This window comes from Hemiscyllium ocellatum, chromosome 19 (assembly GCF_020745735.1).
Source record: "Hemiscyllium ocellatum isolate sHemOce1 chromosome 19, sHemOce1.pat.X.cur, whole genome shotgun sequence".
Classification (NCBI taxonomy): domain Eukaryota; kingdom Metazoa; phylum Chordata; class Chondrichthyes; order Orectolobiformes; family Hemiscylliidae; genus Hemiscyllium; species Hemiscyllium ocellatum.
In genome coordinates, this window is record NC_083419.1 from 36,797,934 (window position 1) to 36,815,438 (window position 17,505).

The following is a 17,505-nucleotide window of genomic DNA, read 5'->3' on the forward strand; positions in this document are numbered from 1 at the left end:
GCTGGTGGACACACCTGTTCCTTCGGTCACTGTTGCTGACGTTAGATTGGCCTTCTTGAGAGTAAACCTAAGGAAAGCGATTGGCCCAGACGGAGTCCCTGACCATGCCCTCATATCCTGTATGCACCAGCTGGTGGAAATGTTCGCTGAAGTCTTTAACCTCCCCTTGTTACAATTTAAAATCCCACCCTGCTTCAGAAAGACCACCATCATCTCAGTACCAAAGAAAACACATGCAATGTGCCTCAACAACTAGTGCCCAGTGGCTCTGACCTCCAGAATCCTGAAGTACTTCAAGACATTAGTCATGGCCCACATCAACTCTAGCCTCCCAACCTGCCTCAATCCCTTGCAATCTGCCTACTGGCAAAACAGGTCCACAACGGCTGCTATTTCCCTAGCTCTACATTCATCCCTGGAAATTCTAGGTAATAAGGATACCGACATTAGGCTCCTACTTATCAAACACAGCACAGCCTTCAACACTAAAGTCCTGATCAAACTAATCTCAAAACTCCAAGACCTAGGTCACAGCTCCGCCCTCTGTACCTGGATCCTCAGCTTCCTGATCCAGATTGCAATCAGTGAAGATAGACAACAGCAACTGTCCCACAATAACCCTCAACACCAGCATCCTGCAAGGATGTCCACCCAGCTCCCTACTATACTCTCCGTACACTCATGATTGTGTGGCCAAATTTTGTATGAGCACCATCTACAAATTTCCGGATTTAACCAACATTGGAGGCCAGATTTCAAACAATGATGAGTCAGAGTACAGCAAAGAGATAGAATGCTTGGTACCAGGGTACAATGATAACAATGTGTCTCTCAATGTCAGCAAAACAAAAGAACTGACTATTGATTTCAGGAAGAAAGGAGGAGGACATGCCCCTATCTACATCAATGGAGCTGAGTTTGAGAGGGTTGAGAACATCAAGCTCTGAGGACTGACAATAACCAACAATCTGACATGGATCTCCCATGTAGATGCAATGGTCAGGAAGGCACAACAATGCCTCTTCTTCCTCAGGATGCTTAGGAAATTCAGCATGTCCACGAGGACCCTCGCCAACCTTTACAGATGCACCCTAGAAAGCATTCTATCTGGGTGCATAACAGCTTTGTAAGGCAACAGCTCTGTCCAGCACTGTAAGAGACTACAGAAATATGTGTACACAGCCCAGAAAATCACGAAAGCCAACCTCCCATCCATCTATACTTCTCATTGCTGCAGAAAGGCTGCCAACATCATCAAAGACCCTTCCCACCCAGTAGTATGCTCTTCCAATCTCTTCCATTAGGCAGAAGATAGGGAAGCGTGAACATCCACACCAACAAGTTCAAGAGCAGCTTCTTCCCTGCTGTTATTAGTCTGCTGAATGGACTTCTTTAACTTAAGTTAATGTTGATCTTGCTCTTGTGCACCTCCTGTGCAACTGTAACCTTGTTTGCCTCACTCTGTCTAAACACCCTATGATCTAAATGTCCTTGCATGCTGCAATCTGGTTGTACTATTTGTAAAACAAAACTTTTCACTGTACTTAGGTACATGTGACATCAATTAATCAAATCCAATCAAATAATTTAAGGCAGCTGCTTGTGAGGAAATGGTCTTGCTAGTTTAATTTGTCTGAAAGGTGCTGAAAAGCTGTATTTAAGCAAATGCATTTTTAAAATCATACTGGGTGCAATTCAAGATTTACTCATCAGTTTTAAAACTTAAGTGAAAAGTCTTACATAAAAATGTTTTATACCTAAAAGTCCCTGAAATTCACAAGGACTTAGAAGTTGATACATTTGTTCATATTCTTGAACCCAGAACTGCTAGTTCAGAGGCATATCGTTTTAAAGTGTTATCACAACAGTAATTACCACACTACTAAAAATTCATTGACAATTGAACAGACATATGTTAACATGTGGAGAAGGTACCCAGTTGCTAAATACATCCATTTTTTAATTTCCACAGAGATAAATATCCTCACAATTACCCTTATCACAAACTCCAGGCCAAATTTTGCTCCAGAAAATGGTAAATTTATTAAGATTATTGCATGCATTATAAGTTCAATATTCTATATTTAAATGTCAGCTACAACTTCAATCTGTTCTCATTTTGCCAAAGGGAAGGACACTCTTTCTTTTAGTGATTGACCTTTCTGCTATTGATGCTGAAGTTGTCCTTCTCCAACTACACCATTATTAGGAGTTTTATTTTAAGCCTGATTTCTTTGTCACAAGCCATATTGGCCACATGAGAAAAGGTACCCGCAACATCGCTTCTGAAAGTGCCCAAAATGTAAACAATTGTTTCACCCTATGTAGTCGTCCATCAATTGATCATTGATTGTTTATGTGACTTCCTCGTGATAGAAAATAAAATGTGGTGAAAATGAAAATAAATACAAACTTTTCATTAAAATGGGCTGTCATATAGGACTGTGAGGGAATGTCGGAAGTCAAAATGGACAGCAGTCACATCTTATAAATAAACTGATATAAACAAATATTTCATAAATATCAGTGACTCTTAGGCAATAATTTAATTGTGCTCAAATATGATAATAACCTTCAATAAAAAAAAGTTAAGAACTAAAAATGTAATCTTCAATAAAAAAGTTATGAACTAAAACTTTGTGAAACAGATAATTGCCTTGTAACCACTTCTTGCTATTTGTTATTATTTTTGATATTATCTGATATAATTTTATGTCTGATTTTACCTAGTTCTGTTCAGTTTATGTCCAGTAGTAACTGTTGGTTGGACTTACTTCATGTTCTTGATATATAATTAAAATACTGTTCGTTAGCTAACGGTGTTCGAGTTGACTATTGGGAAATTCACTATCTTATATGATGTATATAATCATAAATCAAAAGCAGTTGCATAATTTTTTTCAATCCCATGCTCAATACATATTCCTGATGCGAAATAAATACATTAGTGGGACAATTGGCTTGAACCAATGCATTTTTAGTGTCTACAATGCACTGACATCTTGTTTGCCATGTTGTCTCCTATAATTAATTTATTAGATATTGCTTTATAATATGCTTTTTGCAAACTCCACTGTTAGCATTTTTGGAAAGTTCTCCCGAGTGTACCTGGCCAACGGGGTCTTGAGGCCATTGGAAACCTCTCCCTTTTATTAGATTTCCATGCTTCATCGTCTCCAGCATCACCAGTTCACCTTTATCTGAGTAAGACTGTTTCACTCTCTTTCTGTAACATTCATGCATTCTATATATGACAGGTTACTGAATACAACTCTCTGGTTTAGTGTCTTTTCATGCTTCTCATCTCTGTGTTCTGATTTGCTAAGCCGGTGGCAGCACAATATCACTACTTGCTTATCTCATTATACCAAAGATTTGCTCTACATTTATTTTATTTCAGGCTAAACTGGAAACACAAATAACTGCAAAATTATGTTTGCAAACTCTCCAAAATAGATCATAACGCTGTCATTTCCCCAGCGTTCATTCAGACATAAAACAAGTTCAAAGTAATCATATTTTCAAGAGCAGTTCTTTGCATGATCGCATGATTTCCTATCAGGGCTTCATCCCCCTGTTCCTATCATCCATTTCCATAAAATTCTAAAATCTCTCAACTCTGCATCAAGTGTCACACTAGTGGGTGAAATTGAAGATTAGGAAGTTTGTGTCAATGTTAGATACTCATTACTCAAACTCTTCTCCCTCCTGTCATTTGGCAGAAGATAACAGAGCATAGGGCCTCTCATGGCCAAACTGTGCAACAGTTTCGTCCCCCAAGCCATCAGGCTCCTTAACACAGTATAATTGGGCTCTTTCCCATTTGAAATTCTTTTGTATTGCTGCTAGAAAAATGTCTATGATTCATCATTCTTCTGTTTCGCTGAAACTTGCGTGTTTTGCACTTCATATGCACTTTATACTGTGTACGATTGTCTAGTTTATGCTGTCAATGTAGCACCCTCGGTCCTGGAGGAACGCTGTCTCATATTTACTGTATCAGTTGTATATGGCAGAAATGACAAATAAAAGCTACCCTCTACTCATTAATTCAGTACATACAAGAACATTGTACCACTTCTACACATTCAGATCTGTACATATCTTAGTCATTAGAAATATATGACAATCATTCACAAGAGGTAGAAAGATGGCAGGATCAAGAAAAGTAGAAAATCTGATAAATCATGAATTCAATGACATCAAACAGTGAAGGTTTTTTAAGTCATGTGCATTAGAATGTAAACAATTGGCCTCCTGCAATTATAAAAATGTAGCATTATTGGCATGGCCATGTCAAAATAACTAGACTGAACCAGCAATGAATTAATTATAAATTTGTAAGATGTAACCAATATCATACACAGGATAATAATTAATGCCGAGTAACAGTTAAATGTAAATGATGAGCAGTCCCTCGTGTGATTAATTACTTTCTAAAGAATCTTCAATGCAATGTGGATTCTTGCCACTGGAATCAGTGCCAGGACTATTTACTTTACAATATAGTGTTCCACTTCAGAGTTCTGAAGGAAAAATGGCTAAAATAGTTTGAATGTGATCATATCAATCTCATGATATTTCCATATGTGGCCTAAATATCACATTCATTTAACTTTAAAACAGCAATTTAAATTCAATCTAGCAGCCCCACAGTAGAATATTAGGCTTGCAACCAGAGACCCTGAATTCAAAACCTTGCCAACCTTCACTAACATTTAAACTTGGCTAAATTTACTAGATAAATTTTGTGAATTATTTCCAGATGGCATTGCTGAGAGTTCTATTTCCTGGGGAAGGAAAAGCTGGCTGTGTGAAGCCTTCTTGAAGAGGGACACCTCCTGTCACCCAGTTATTGGAGGAAATTTATTTATCTATGCATGAAGCCAAAAGTTGTGTTGCAATATAAGCCAAATGAAAGCATCCTGTAAGATTTGTTGCTGGGGAATATATTTGAATTTATTCATAACAACATCAGAGCAGGGAGAAATATAAATAGTGTCCCCTACTATGGCAATAACTGTCTCGCATCACTTCCCTCTCAATGCCTATTGCTCAGAAACATAAATGCGACCAGTGAACAGAATGCAGATGAACCAGTAAAAGCTTTTCCACTATGGGAGGTAAAGGATACAGTGGTAGCTGCAAATGTGGCAAATCAGTTCAATCACAGTTCCCATAAAGGAATTGATTAAAACATGGAACATCATACAGGACACGTGTGAATTAATGGGGCCTGAAATAGGGTCCCTAGCTTCAAAGAAATAAGTCAAAATGGATTTGAAATAACAGAAGGATGATGGCACCATCATGTTTAATGTGTGCTATTGAAAGTGGTCCATGCATCTGCTGTGACTAAATCTGAAGTTTTGGATGTTATAAATATGTGCAACAGGATGTCTTGGCAGTGTCCAGACACTAAAAGCTTCCACAATGATGGTAGGTGTCACTGGATGACATATGCTAAATTTGTGAAGAAGAACTTAACAGCAAGAGCCAGTATTGCCTTATATTTTTAATGTCAACATCCAGAATTTTTTAGTTGCATTGCTGTTGACTGTTTGCATAATTCTTTCTGAGATAAGATTGCAGTTTCTCACTGGAGCAAATTTGACACTTCATGTGACAAATATTGTGTGTAATTTTACTCAAGTTGTTTTTAATGTCAAGAAGAAATTTCTGTGAATTACCTCTGAGCAGTCCTAAATATCAATGCCATTCTCAGTAAGGATTTATACAGAATCTAGGCTAACAGGAAAACCTACCAATTGTAAATGGCTGCATCTTGGGGAGTTGTTGTATCATGCCAGAAATTCCATCAAATACTAAACACTGTCAAATACTAAATACTGTCAAACTATTTGTTATGAACTGTAGATCTGGATTTTATCCACCATGAGCATCTCTTCAGCTTATCCAGCAATGAACTTGGCCAGCTCTTACAATGTTGGCAGAATGAGATACAATTGCTGTCTGTATTTTGTGTTTTGAATATTTTCTTGGTGTTCAGCTATTACTTTGTTTTCCTGACTCCAAATTATACCAGTGTGACTGCTTACCCTTTTAGTATAAGTACTAAGGGCTGGATTTTCACTAACAAGACAAATAACTTGTGTTGGGAAATTTCCCAACTCCCTCAGTCAGAAGTGCCCAATTCACTCTAGAGAAGTCAGGTAGAATGCAGTGGCACCTATTGGTACTGGAGTTAGAGGCTAGATCACCTGAGTGACAGGCATGGGCTGAGGCAGATTGGTTAAAAGGCCCATCTCAACTCTCTAAGCTTCTCAGTGCTCTGTTCTGAAGATGGATCACTGCATCCAAAATGCTGATTCTGCTTTCTCTCCACAGATATTCCCGACCTGCTGAGTTCTTTCCAGCAATTCCTGTTTTTGCTTCTGATTTCTAAATGGGGACTAAATGAGGAAATTGGGTAAATGAAATCAAAGCAAATGTTTCTAAGGCTTTCTGTATCTTTATTCTCTGCTTCTCCTGCAAAACAGAACATTTGTTTAGATATTCTACAACTGTAGAAGATTATATTTGGCACAAGACCTACAAGGACATGACATTGTCAAAGAATGTAAAGAGAAATTATTTACATGTTGCTTGTGCAATGGCTTGGTGAACAAACATGCCAAAAAATAATAAACATAGATAAATGTCTGATTCTTAAAATTATCATGGGTTTTCGCAAAATCAAATTTTGGAGATTTCTGAATCTTATCTGCACTATCACTGTAGTTCCATGAATAAGTGTGATTCTCTTCCAATCATTACACTTTGTTTCTGCTTCATTATCATTTATTGAGATTTATGGCAGAATCTCTTGTCAAATATGAACAAAAAGAGAGAATGCCAATGCCGTATAACACCCCTGGGGCTGCCCTTCCTCTGTTTGAAAATAATGGAAGAGAAACAATTTTTGTAGTGATTTAAATGAAAAACTGACACATTTTCAGGAGCAGATGGCATTCTGAATTATGGCTGTAAGAAATACATTGCCATTGGTATTCAGGAAAAATACTGGCCAATCACTGCAACAATTTGTCTTCACTCTAAAACAGCAGATGAGCCAAATGACAGAGAAAAATTTCAAGAATTCTCAGCTCTGGAGACTGAAACTGCCCCATTGTTATCAGCCTCCCAAAAAAGGGGGTTCCATCTAAATGTTGCTGTGCAAATGCTGGGGAAAGCAACGGGTTTGGAAATGGCGATATCTCCTCAGCATGCAAAGAAAGCTTGCAACACTGTAACATGACACAGGCTGTGTCAATGTTGGCCCTATGAGTCAGGTCATCTGCAAGGATGTCTATAGCTCAAGGAAGAACAACAAGGTGACAATATTTACATAAAATAAGTACGTGGGGAGCATACACCTTAAATTATAAATGAAAAGACCAATAGCATTGGAAACTGCTGAAATGAATTTAAAGAGTACAGAAATTTCTCACCTACTGTTGTTTTGGTCTCAACCTCAATTCACATGGTTTGCACCGATCACACCAAATGGATTCTGATACATTCTGAAACTAAAAACAAAGTACTGCGGATGCTGAAAATCTGAAAAACAAAATGTGAAATATGAATTATGCACTGCTGAAGAAACTCAAAAGATCTGGCAACATCCATGGAAAGAGAAACAGAGTTAATGTTTAAGTCTAATATGGCTCTTCTTCAGAACTGAACACGAATATCGGATTCAAAGGCCATGAACTCTGAGCTGAATCTTATGTGCTTTTCAGATAAGCCCAAGTTGCATCAAGAATTTTGGAAAGATAATCACCACAAAGCTGAGCTCAGTCCCTTGCTATAGGTTAACAAACCTGCCTTGTTATTTGCCTTACCATCTTATGGAGTCTCTCCTGACTGATTTCCACCCAATATTACCATGTGTCCTACCCACAACAACTCATTACACTGCAGATATCCACTGAAACATTGGTATCCCTTGTGGATGTGCCATCTTCAAAGTGCAGCTGTGCACCTGAATGAGCACTGGCATTCCAAATCTGTTCTGCCCATTGAAGATCTCAGTGAACAGGAAGATGGCACTATGGAAGTACTGGTAGACAGGGTGCTGAAGAGGAGGGCCCTCCTCTTTCTTGAGAACCAGCAGAGGAGACCACACAACTGTATCCTGCCAACTTGGTCTGAGGTGACTGCCCAAGTCAGTGCTACCTCAAGGGTGTGGAGGAACTGCCATCAGTGCTGCAAAAGATCAATGACAAGATCTTTGCCACTCTTTTCTCTGCCACCTCAGATGACTTTATCCCTTTAGCTCTTCTTCTAACAAGGCTTATGCTTTACCATTCTGACTGGAACATGTTCGATCGATCTACTTTCCCACCCCCTCAGGCTCCTACATTACTAACCTTGCATGCCCTTTGATCTGCTTTCTCAGTGCCCGAACTATCACTGCCTCCCAACAGCCAAGCTACCCATCGTCATCTCACTTATACCCCCCTTTTTCTCATTGCTGGAGAAGGCAACCCATGACAGGATGGAGAAATGCCTGACATCAGGCCACTTACTCACTACAAGTAGAGAGTTTAGGTAATATTAGTAGGCCCTGCAACCCCTCTCTCACTGATTAAGACATACAGTGGTCTGCCTCGTTAGGCTGAAAGTACCGAACGGGTTCTTTAAGGTCAGCTCAAAATTACTACAAGAAGGCATGTCCACTTTAATACGAAGCAAATTTATTAGCTTAATCTACTTAATATATTTTAGAACCATGGGCAAACTAATGAGTGAATCTATTAACTTAAACTACTTAATTCACACACACGTATACATATGAACAAGTAAGTCTCACACTGCCTTCTATCAATCAGGGACTTAAGCATTTGGAGCTGTATCTCAGATTTGACAGCACTGATTTCACGAACCTCAACCCCATGATGAAAAATCCGGTGAGTGGGGCAAGCTTGCTGATATTAATACCAATCTGAATCAAAGGTTCATGCTGAATCTCTATTTTGAAATAACTACAGTACTTTTCCAACTTTCTAAACAGACTGGAGAACAAATCCAGATAGCTCCATGTAACTGCACAACAGGATAGTTGTCACAGACATTTCAATGTCTCGTGCTACCTCCCAGTCAAAACAGGCTGCTTTCCCACTTTCCTTCAATTTTTCATTGCCATGAGCAGGTTAACCCTAATGGTCTGATTTGAAGGTACCATTTTTAAGCCCAGCGCTACATGGTCTTTCCCATTGCACACTTCCAATTTCCAACATAAGGGAAGGTGATGTGAGAGCTCCTTAACCAGTGGAATGATATCCAGCACTTGGACAGGTATTAAAGTGCCCTTCAATACTTGCCAGAAACAAGCTCTAGAATAATAACTCTGAACATTAAAGTATAACAGCAATAATCAATATTGTAGGTGGAACACTCTACACACCATATTATCTGGTGGAAAGGAGTAGAAGTATGAAGAATTGAAGATGAAAATACAGTGACCAATATCTGTTGAGTAAGTGCCTAGACTCCTGCCTGATGGCTGTCCATCTCCCTGGACACAGTAGCCCTAGCCCTAGCCTGAGACTGGCAGCTATGGAGACACATGCCTGACTGCAACCTAGAATGCAGAGGCACAGACCCTCTAATCAAGATCACCTTGACCAGAAGACCTAGTATGGCAGTGCCCTGGTCTGAGATGGGTGGTTGCCCTTGACTTACAGTGCTAGGGCCCCAGACTGACAGGTAACTGACTAATAATCCCTGAATATTTGCCAAATAGGCTGCTGGCACGTGATGCAGATGTGAGACTGTCATAGCTAGGTGTGTGAGCACAAAATGGGCAAGTGAGCAGCTTGAGATGTAGCCTGGTCCATTCAGTGAACTGAGTCTTTGTCCCCAATCTCCTTGCACAAAGTGTCCCTGATGAAGCCTTTCAACTCTAGTTGCTAGTATTTGCAGTGTGCTCAGCAATACAAATTTATGCTTTGTGAGCAGCCTGCACTTGTATTGGAGAGGTGTGATGATGATTATGAGTGGCTGGTTAGTGCTGGAAGCCAATGTCTGAGGATTAGGTAGCCAATAGATCGTGCCCTGAGGTACTGTTCAGTCCTACCCAACATAGAAGTTGTGTGGAGCAAGCAGCAGGTAATCTGCTCTGATTTCTATGTCAAGTTTGGCATGATTAGTCAGACAGGAAGCTAAATATTATTGAGGTGAGTTGAATCTTTAACAATGTGGTTAACAAGCAATAATCTTTCTCAATTGGCAAATCGCTGTTGCCTATCAAGAATCTCATCACATCACTTGTCAATATCATTAAAGATGGAGTGAAATGCTCATGACATTGAGATTGACCTTAACTGATTCTCATTCAATTTGTTTTCAAATCTCACCATAGCCCACATCACTCAGATCCCAATAAGATCTCCCCATTCACTCAGTTTTGCTTTCTATGGATGCTGCCAGACCTGGCAAGTACTTAGAACATAGAACATTACAGCTCATTTCTAGCATAATCTTATTTTATTGTAGATTTTCAATACTCTAGTTTTTGCAGTGGAATTAAATATAGTAAATTAATAGCAATAATCTTTGCAGGAATTTGCTGCTATAACTTCAATAACAATCGGTTGAATCCTCCCAACAAGGTGATTTCCAATGCCCCTCCAAGATTTCTGGTGAACTTACATCAAAGTTACAGTGGGACATTAGGAAACCTCCTATGTAATATCCATTCCTTATTTAATTGACTCCTTTTATTCCATTTTCCTATGTTTTTTTGTCAGTGTGTTTTCATTTTAGCATTGCTCAGGGCATCATTAAAAGTAGACTATTTGAGGGATAGGCTTTTCTCCTGACAGTTTTTCATTGTTTACTCATGCCTGCATTTTTTTTTACAAAGGCTTATCGTCATAGCAATGATTCCCCTATTGGAATCTGCTCAGCTATAAGCGTCCTTAATCCACTGAATTAGAATAAAATAGAATTGTCAATATTCATTGAAATGCACACAGTGGATGTTTAATATTAGAACAAAATAAATATTGACTGAATTGAAACTTCCTTTCTTACCTGTTATAACACTGTTTATAATTGAGTGCCAGATGCACATTATGGAAACACAGAATGTAAATCAATGAATTTGTTTGTGGGGTATTTGTTTTTAATTATTTTGCTGAACTTCATATTTTCCCAACACACTAAAAAATTAAAGTGTTTGTTTTATCAGTAAAGTGTCATCAGCAAATTACAATCCTGACATTGATTATCATATTAATTTATTCAGAAAAACAATACTGAGGAGGGATAGTCCTCTATTTAGGACACTACTACTGAAAAGGACCTTGAAAAGTTAATGGCCTTTGGCATCTGTTTTGAGACAGCAGTCTTTTCCTTTGGCTGATAACCATCTATGAGCAGCTAGAGGGCTTGATGTTTAATTCAAGAATCTTAGTAATCTGGCTTAAAACATGGAAAATATCAGGAAGTGTTTCACCTGTTGTAAATCTTATAATATCCACTCTTTCAGATTCATATTGAAACGAAACATTGTGAAAGCAGGAGTTTTGTAACACTTTCTATTTGAAACCAATGATTAAGGTCAACTCCAATATACACTCAAAACAGCAAGATGAATTCTTATCTTTCAATGTGCACTTTCAATGAATGCAACACTGAATAAATGGACATCCATATTCATGTAGAGTGCCATGGCTCAGAAAGTAATAGCAAATATGTTGCAAATGTATTCATGCTGGAGCATCATAGGTTGTCAGTTTGACGTTCTATATTCTGAGCAATTTCATAGTCTCATGAGAATGCTAGCTATGAAAAAATGTCAAAATCACCCTACTGTAGTGGAGTCTGCTTCTTATGTTGGGGAGTTAAAGCACACCGTTAGAATGATGTGAATTTATTGCCCTTAACACTTGATACCAGCAAAGAATTTTCAATTGCAGTATTAAGATAATTAACTGGGCACAAATAGCAGTATAAACTCCTTCTCTAAACATCTAAACTTACATAATGTTTCCTAATGACCTCAGTGTTTATGTAGAAAGATGGTAATTATATACTGTTACAAATTAAATTAAGTTTAGTACCTTGAATTGTTCGTAAAATGAATGCCATTTATTATTTGTTTATCTGTGACTATTTAAAATCAATTATATAACTTATTTACTTAATAGTTAACAACAGTATTAGCTAGCTAATTACACGGGTGGATTACACCAGTAGGTCCAAACATGGCTTTATCCTAATTATAATCGGTTGGAGTACAATGAGCTAAATCTTATGTTTTCTTCGCTAAGACTGAGTTGCATTACGATTATTGGAGGGATTTCTGTTGTAAAGCCAAGTGGGTTTTGAAGCTGTATCTTAAAACCTGCCACATTAACAACCCACCAAGCCTCATGACATATTTCAGCCCTGTCTTACCACGTGCTACTCCTACAACGTTTCACCACTAACTGGGCATCTACCAAAGGATCAGCATCCCTTGTGCCTGTGCCATCTTTTAAAGGTCACTGTACTCCAGGGCAAGCATTAGCAATCCAGAATTGCCGTCACCAACAAACTAATGGCACAGCAGCCGTGAATTCACACTGCCCTTGTAGGTGGCTCGTGTGACACTAACCTATACACTCAACTTTGTTACTGCTTAGTCATCATGCCATCGGCCTTACCGGTCTGTTGCTACATCTTATCTTCACACCATCTAAATCAGTACCAGCCTATCTCCAAAGCCCCATTGTAGATTCACAGTTTGACATTGTCCAGTAGGAGAGCTTCACATGCAAATAAGAAATCAGTCAATCACAAATATCAGTTTTTATTTACAGACAGCACAAGCGAATGCAAACAAAACCAACAGACACTGATTTTCTCTCCTATTAGGGTAAATTAGATTCAGCATCATGATCAATGAATATTTTATAGTCCATGGTGGTCTGTTGTGTCCAGCTCTCATCCACTGAAGCTGGGCACCAATCAGGTCCTGTCTGGCTTGTAGTGCTTAATTCAGCTGGCGATCTATCATGGATAAGGAGAGCTTCCTCCTCCTTAATGTCCTTATCCTCCTCCTCGTTAGACTACTTTCATTCTCCCAGTTCTTCAGCACATCACCTTGTTATCTGCTCCAGTTGTGCAGAGCACAGTACATGAGGAAGACGTGGCACTCTCTGTCTGAGCTATACTGGAGTCATTGCCCCAGATCAGTCCAATAGAGGAACTGCATCTTCAATAGTCCCTTCCTCTGTCCCAGCACAGTCCAGGTCATAGAATGGGCAGCATTGCATCAGCCAGGGATTGAGCAATGGTGTTATGAGCCACGGTTGCAGTGGGTAGCTCTTTCAGCATGAAAACTGAGGCAAAGTACCTACAGTCAGTTCTGGTATAATGCAATCGTTCAGTTCCACTGTGATTTTGCATTGTAAGAAAATTGCACAATAGCTGCATCATTTAAACTAATGGGACCGGAATCATTTTATAGCCAATACAGCTAAGAAAAGTTCACATTCTGCAAATAACGGTCTGCATTAAAGCCAATTTGCATTGAAGAAACACGTGTTATAGCAGAGCCAGCTGTATTCACTTCCTTTGCTATTTCTTTGTTCCCTATTACTACTTCTCCACCTTCATTTTCCAACAGTTCAATATCCACTCTTGCTTCTCCCTTACCTTTTATATAACAAAAGAAAAGATTACAGTCTTTTTTATACCACTAGTTAGCTTCCCTCATATTTCATCTTCTTTCTACTTATTGCTTTTTAGTTATTGCCTGTTGCTTTTTAAAAGCTTCACACTAATCTTCACCACATTTTATGGTTTCTTTTTCACTTTTATGCTGTCCTAACTTCCCTCGCCAGCTATGATTTGGAGATGCCGGTGTTGGACTGGGGTGTACAAAGTTAAAAATCACACAACACCAGGTTATAGTCCAACAGGTTTAATTGGAAGCACACTAGCTTTGGAAAGCTAGTGTGCTTCCAATTAAACCTGTTGGACTATAACCTGGTGTTGTGTGATTTTTAACCTTGCTAGCTATGGTTGCCTGGTCCGTCCCTTGGTATGTTTCTTCTTCCTTGGAATGAATTTCTGCTGTGTTCCCGAATTATCTTCAGAAACTCCTGCTATTGCTGGACCACCAATTTTCCAGCTCGGCTCCCCTTCAAATCAACTCAGGGGCCAGCTCCTTTCTCGATTTTTATAGATACCTCTACTCAGTTATAATACCATTTCATCTGATTTCAGCTCCTCCCTCTCAAACCACAGTTTGAATTATATCATATTACCGTCACTGTCCCCAGGAGCACCTTCAGCTTAAGCTCTCTAATCAAGTCTGCCTCGGTACACATCAGTAAATACAAATTGCCTGTTACCTCTCGGGCATCACCGTAAGTTGCTCCATAAAAAAAATCCATTCATTCCTCCAGTTCTTTTTATTGTGGTCCCCCTGAACTGGGTGCTCCTCAACCTCTTTGGTGACCTGCTGCTGCTCCAGGACTGGCCATCGGCTCTGGTCCTCCTGCATCCATCACCACCTTCTAAGGAAGGCAGCAACAGTGACCAACATGTCACAAGTGGCAGGGCCAATCATTAATGGTGAAAATGTCCTTGTAAGGGAAGACAAGGAGACCAGAGGAGACCTAGGTCTAATTAGATGTAGAAGGAATGCTGGAACACTTCAGTAGGTGGAGAAGACATGGGCAGAATAAGGCATCTGGGAGGTCCAAAAAACTATATTGTATCAATTTTAATGCAAACAACTTGCCTGGTAAGGCAGATGAACTTAGCATTGATCAGTTTGCGGGAATATGATATTGTTGTAACCATTGAGACATGGTTGAAGAAAGGACAGAACTAGCAGCTCCCCATTCCAAGGTAAAAATGTTTCAAATGTGATAGATGGGATAGGAAAAGGAGAGGTGGTGGTATTACATTATTGAGAAAGGAAACAATCACTGCAGTAATGAGGAAAGATATCTGAGATGGGTCTTCAAATGAAGCCATCTGGGTAGAGCTTAGCAATAAAAAAATGGGCAATTACCTTGCTGGGATTATACTATAGGCCTCCCACCAGTCAGAAGGAGACAGAGGAGCAGGTATGTAAGCATATCACAGAAAGGTGTGAGGGAACACTGCGATAATTGTGGGGGATTTCAATTTTGCAAACATTAACTAAGATCACCTTGCTATGAAAGGATTGAACAGGGTGGAACTTTTAAATGCATCCTGGAGAGCTTTTTGTAGCAGTGCATAAATAGTCCAACTGGGGATGGAGCAGTGTTAGACCTAATCCTAGGAAACGAAGCCAGTCAAGTGGTTGAAGTTTAGTGAGCGAGCATTATGGGGATAATGACCATAACTCTGTAAGTTTCAAAGTTATGGAAAGGGATAAGGATAGCGTATCAGACAAGAGATCATTAGACAGGATCTGACAAATATTGACTGGGAGCAACTATCTGTCAGCAAGTCTATTTTTTTGGAAAATAGCAGCTCCAGAGTTTTATAGCATAGAACATGCCTTCAGCCCACCATGTTGTAACAACCTGTGACTGCTCAAGTGAAACAAAAATCATTAAGAAGGGAGGCCAGAAATACAGGCACTGCAACTGAAATAAACAGACCATCAAAATTGGCCAAAAAGCAAAGTATGCTGGGAATGACTGAGCCAAGACAGGCACAAGAGGCAATTCTGCCTGGGGGCAAGGCCAGACAATTGCAACCAGAGAGGCACCAGAAGTCATCAGGAAGTGTGGAAGGGCATTTCAACTCTTCCTGACAAACTAACAACACTAGGTACACGGGACGGATATGCCCCAGTAAAACAAAGACCAGACTTCCAGACCCAAGAGCACACACATCAAAGGGGTCACTGTTAATCAAACCATCTAGAGCCATTAGCAGCATTTCAATGCGATAAAGCCAACTAATTCGATACCTATGATTGGTCAAGTCTTTGGTAAATTCCACAAGGTAACCAGGAGGTTATAAGAACCTAATCTAGCACTCTCCAGCTGACCTAGAGGTATCTCAGGAAGCAGCAGTGACCGGAGCAGCTCGCCCTCCGACTAGAGGGAGAATCAACCTGTGAAGAGAGGAACGGACCGAACAATTCGACAGACCAGCAAAAGTTACGAGTATCTGGGAAGCAATTTCAGTTCCTAAAGAATCAGGTAGTTAGAAATTGAGTTGTTAAAAAAGTAAAGTTTAACTCTTATAACAAACCCAGCCTATCCAGTCTCTCCTCATAATTGAAACTTTTCATCCAGGCAACAACCTGAGAACCCTTAGTACCCTCTCCAATGTAATCACATCCTTCCAATAGTGTGGCGACATAAACTGCACATAATATTCATCCATTTTATAAAGTTGTAACAAGACTTCCTTGCTTCTATATTTTATACCCCTACTAAATAAAGGCAATCATCCCTTTTTCACCAGCCTGTCCTCCTGTGTCGACACCTTCAGGGATTTATGAACCTATACACCAAGTTCCCTTTGTTCCTCAGCTCTCCCTAGGGATCTACCACTCACTGTATATATCCTTCCCTTGTTAGACATCCCAAAATACATCACCTTGCCCGAATCAGGATTAAATTTTCATGTCATCGGCAAACTTATTAATTGTACTTCTACATTCACATCCAAGACATTAATGTATATAACCAACAGCTTGGGTCCTAGAACCAATCCCTGTGGTACTTTCCTGGTTGCAGGCTTTTAATCACAAAAACAAGAACCACCATCAGCTTCTGCCTCACACTTACAAGCCAAAGAGTGACTGAGGGCTGAATTTTGGTGAAATGTAAGTGTAGAGCTTATTGGAGGGATTTTCACCACAAGGCTGAGCAAATTTCTCAGCCAAGCTTTATGTTTGACTCTGACAGCAACCTTGACCGACCATAGTCTCCCTTAACCGCACTAAAGACATTAAGCTCCAATTGGACATTCAGATTTGGCTGGTTGGTTGAAGTACATTCAGTATATTTGCTGCATAAGCTGGTAGCACATGGTGGAACAGATACATTAATTTAACACAGTGCTACACAGCAACATAGCCACTATTTGACTGTTCACTGCTCCTCAGTGTGACAAAATGGCCATAATTCCTTTTGCACTAAAAGGCAATGCAAACTATATGGGTTCACAACCACAAGAAAACTTGAGTGAGCACTAATAAGCAAAGCAGAGACCAGCAAAGTTCTGCCTATTTCGATAAACGATATGTATGTTTATCCTGGTCTGCAAAGCAACCTGGTAGAAGCATGTAAGTCATAAGTGTACCTAAGCTCCAAAGTTCAGGGCTGAAGGGGTATGATAGTTGGACCTAGAGCAGGCATGATGATGTAATGAGGCTAGTGTCTTACTTGGACAAATGATGAAGTAGGACAGTGTTCATGGAGCATTCAGGGACATTGTGGGTGAAGAAAATATTGGATGATGGCTGGAACAAGCAATCAACAAGTTGCAGATGCTAGGTACTGTCTCTGTTTGACAAATGGAAATTGAGTTTCTTGGGGAAGGAGAGGA